We start from the raw sequence: 4,801 nt of genomic DNA, 5'->3' as shown, positions 1-4,801 counted from the left end.
CGTTCTGAGTCGGATCAGGTAAAAAGGTCGTGCAGAGGTTAACCAGGCGCGTAGCGGCCCTGGGGCAATTCATCTCGAGGTCCTCCGATAAGAGCCATCTATTTTTATCATTGCTAAAGAAGAAAAATAACTTCACATGGACTCCAGAATGCCAGCGGGCCTTGGAAGAGCTTAAACGATAGTTATCGAGCTCGCCGCTGCTTCACACGCCGAGGGCAGACAAACAAATGTACTTATATTTGGTAGTATCGGAGATAGCGGTAAATGGAGTCCTAGTCGGGGAAGAGAAATGTATGCAATTTCCTATTTATTATGTTAGTCGGACCTTAAGTGAGGCCAAAACTAGCTATCCCCACCTACATAAGTTGGTGCTTGCTTTGATAAGTGTCTCTAGAAAACTAAAACCATACTTTCAATATCACCCCATATATGTTGTAACAACTTATCCACTTCGAAATATTATGCATAAACCCAAGTTTTTGGGATGGTTGGCAAGATGGGCCGTAGAAATCAGCGGGTATGATATTGAATATCAAACTCGAACAGCTATTACGTCTCGAATTTTGGCAGACTACGTGGCTGACTTCACGTCGGCCCTAGTATTCGAGGTCGAAAGAGAGTTGTTGGTAAGCTAAGGTACGTCCTCAGGAATCTGGACCCTCTTTATGGACGGTGCTTCGAACGTAAAAGGTTCCAAACTCGGCATCATACTAAAACATCCACAAGAAACATAGTTAGGCAATATATTAGAACTGTGAAATTGACTAACAACGAGGCCGAATATGAGGCCATGATTGCAGGTCTCGAACTAGCCAAAGGCTTTGGAGTGGAGTTGATTGAAGCTAAATGCGATTCCCTCCTCATGATGAATCACATTAACAGAAACTTCGAAGTTAGAGAAGAACAAATGCAGAGATACCTAGATAAGTTACAAGTAACTTTGCATCAATTTAAGGAGTGGACTTTGAAACATGTGTCTCGAGATAAGAATAGTGAGGCCGATGCCCTCGCAAACTTAGGGTCGTCGGTCGAGGACAGCGAGCTCAAAATTTGGGGTCCATCGTGCAACTCATGAGGTTAGTAGTCGAAGAAGGTTACACCGAGATAAACTCCACAAGCTTGACCTGGGATTGGGGAAATAAATACATAGAGTATTTTAAGACTGGAAAGCTTCCCTCATATCCAAAAGAATCGAGGGCCCTACACACAAAGGCAGCACGATTCACCTTGTCCAAAGACGGAACCTTGTTTAGAAGAATGTTCGATAGTCCACTAGCGATATGTCTGGGATCAGGAGATACCGAGTATGTTCTGAGGGAAGTTCACGAGGGAACTTGCGGAAATCATTCCGATGTCGAACCATTGGTTCAAAAGGTAATCAGAGCCGGCTATTACTGGATCGACATGGAAAAAGATGCGAAAGAGTTTGTTCGAAAATGTGAAAAGTGCCAAAGACATGCACCGATAATTTACCAACCTGGGGAATTACTCCATTCGGTCTTATCACCATGGCCATTCATGAAGTGGGGAATGGACATCGTTGGCCCTCTTCTAGAGCACCAGGTAAAGCCCAATTTATTTTATTTATGACTGACTATTTTTCTAAGTGGGTTGAAGAACAGACCTTCGAGAAAATCAGGGAGAGGGAAGTCATCGACTTCATTTGGGACCACATCATATGTCGGTTCGGGATGTCATCCGAAATTGTATGTGACAACGAGAACTAGTTCATCGGCAACAAAGTAACCAAATTTCTCGAAGATCACAAGATCAAAAGAATCCTATCAATGCCTTCTCATCCTAGCGAAAACAGGCAAGCCGAATAGACCAACAAAACAATCATCTAAAATCTTAAGAAGAGGACAACCGAAGCCAAAGGAAAGTGGAAGGAAATTCTGCCCGAAGTTCTTTGGGCATACCCCACAACCTCAAAATCCAGTATCAGAGCTACCCCATTGTCATTGGTTTATGGTGCCAAAGCTCTAATACCGGTCGAAGTCGGAGAGCCAAGTATCAATTTCCGATATGCAACAAAGGAATCAAATGACGAGGCCATGAATACGAGCCTGGAGCTATTGGATGAAAGGCGTAAAGCAGGCCTCGTTCGACTGGCCGCCCAAAAACAACGGATCGAGAGATACTACAATCTAAGAGCCAATCTTCGATATCTTAATGTCGGGGACTTAATGCTAAGGAAAGTCACCCTCAACACCCGAAATCCTAACGAAGGGAAATTAGGTTCGAATTGTGAAGGATCGTACCAGATCCTCGAGGTCACTGGGAAAGGATCCTATAAACTCGGAATGCTGAATGGGGAACAACTACCGAGCAATTGGAATGCAACTCACCTAAAACGATACTACTACTAAGATGCAACCCTTTTTCGTTTCCTTTTATTTTTTGACTAACACTTGCAGGTGATCGACAAGATGTAGCACGAAGTCTTTAGGTCTGCAAGCACGCGTTGCATTCTTTTTTCCTTAGACCGATTTTGTCCCAAATGGTTTTTCTGGCGAGGTTATTAAAGAGGCAACATTGGATCGTGCTAACTTAGAATCAAAGGCCGATCACGAATCAGTATCGAAGATTGTGTTTACAATATCCGAGATTTCTCTACTATCAACCTCGAATACTGGGGGAGATTACCCTCAGATATCGAATTGCTATAGCAAGGAAATTATTTCGTAATGGAAAGGCTCTCAATTGGTAGGATTTGTTGTAAGGGCCAAACGGTCGAACGAACTGTGCCCACGTAGATTGCTTGAGCCCTGGCATAAAATATGTACGCATGTATAACTATTTTTGACAAGAATAAAGAGAAGTACTTTCCTTGCAACTATCTTATGTATTAGAAAAATTTCCACTTTACAATTTCGTACTTTTGATCTTTTAAGAAAAAGAGCTCAAGGGCCGATTGTAACCAGAATTCGGACGATTGCTCCCCCACTCGAGGACTGTCGTCTGAAAAATGAACTTAAAATATCGAACTATTGATCATCGGGAGCATAAGACCTCTTAGGCACCCCCCCAATTTTAAAAGTCCATGGCCATACCCACTTGGGGATTGTTATCTAAGGCAAGCCTGGATAACTCGGAAAAACAAGCTCACTGGGATGCACCCGAATTAAAAGTCTACGACCGTATTAACACGGCTCGAAGACGTCCAAGAACCGTAACAAAAACAGGCCTTCAAAATTTTCATAACCAGTTTTAAAGGGTACCCTAAGCAAACTATAGTTTGAGTTACTTACTTTGGGAGAAAGTTCCTGGTGACACTAAACCCAAAATGCCTCAAAACAGAGCAATGTAAAGGCATGGTTTGTTCAAACTTACACAACCTAAGTTATTTTATGTTAAGACATTTCAACCTTTGTGAATACAAGTAATAAAGAAAAGGAAAAATTTGAGAGTCTAAAGGGGAAGAAAAGCCTTATATATATAAAATAATTTTTTACAAAGGACGGATCAGCCTAAAAAAGATGCAAAAGAAAGCAAAAATATAAAGGCCTAAGTGGCCTGGTCTTCATCAGAGGAAGCATCTCCGTCCTCTGGATCTTGCCCGTCTTTGGACCCACTTAAGCTATCGTAATGTTCCTCGGGAAAGGCTAGCTTTTGGTTCCTGGCTTCTTTCGATTTGGTGTTCTCGATTTCAGCAATATGTCGAAGTACTGAGCACATGCTTCCTCGAGGGCTTCCCTTCGAGCTTGCCACTTTGCATGATCTACCATGCTCTTAACCTGCGCCTGGATGGCCTCAGCGTCGATCTTGAATTGGGCCAATTTAGCATCAGCTTTGGTATTGGCCACAACCACCTCAGATTTAGCCACTTCGAGTTTATTATCCAAGTTTGCCTTATCAGAAACAACCAAGTCCAATTGAGATTGAAGCTCTTATTTCTCGACCTGCACCGAGGCCTTCTCTTTTATAGCTTGGAGCTGGGCCTCGGCCGACTCTAGTTGTTCTTGGATGGTTTCCTTTTTCGAGGCTAAGATGTCCATATTCTTCTTGAATTCTTCACCCTCGGCTTGTATTGTATTTATTTGTTTATGAAGCTCCCCTATCTGTTTGAGCCTCTGCCAGACCTGAAAAATCGAATCGTTATCTCTAATTCATCTTCACTATCGTGAAGCACTCGGAATACCTGCTCGGCCATCTCAGCATGCTCATCACGAGCCGTCAGTAAATCGGCCAGAAGCTTCTCATTGAGAAGCTTGTAGGTGTCACTTTTTTTAGTGAGCTCCCGAACCTCAGCCTCGTGCTCCTCCTAGATTTAGAGGAAAACCTTGTGATGCAACCCCGAAGCCTGCAATCAAGAAAGCAGATGTTAGAATTATCTACAACTCCAAGTTTAAAAGAAATAATAGAGTGACCCTTGGAGTTATCCGATTCAGCGCATGTTGGGCCTTGTTAAATAGGCAAGCAGCTCCCATTGCATTCATCACGGGTTGGTCTTCCTCAGTCACCAAGCATCTAAGGTAGCTAGAAATCTCCATGGGGAGGGGGGGAGAGAAAACCCGGGCATCCTCTGGGACAGAAAGCACTATGGCCGGGCTACGGTCGGGGTTAACACTTGGGGCCGGGAATCGATCCACCAGTTTTGGGCTCGATGAAGACCCAGTAGCGCCTGATGACGGTACTTTCTTTGGAACCGGTAAGTCACCAAACCCGATGACATCCTCCGAGGCAGAAAATCTCAAACCCGCCCTTGAAGCCATGGATATCCGTTGCCGCCTGAGGACCCTCGTGAGAGCGACTTCCAACATATTGGCCTCATGGAGCATAGCGTCAGAAACCTGAGGGG

The sequence above is a fragment of the Nicotiana tabacum genome, chromosome 11 (assembly GCF_000715075.1).
Source record: "Nicotiana tabacum cultivar K326 chromosome 11, ASM71507v2, whole genome shotgun sequence".
In the NCBI taxonomy this organism is placed as follows: Eukaryota; Viridiplantae; Streptophyta; class Magnoliopsida; order Solanales; family Solanaceae; genus Nicotiana; species Nicotiana tabacum.
The sequence above is the reverse complement of the archived record's forward strand: the minus strand, read 5'-3'. Positions refer to the sequence as shown.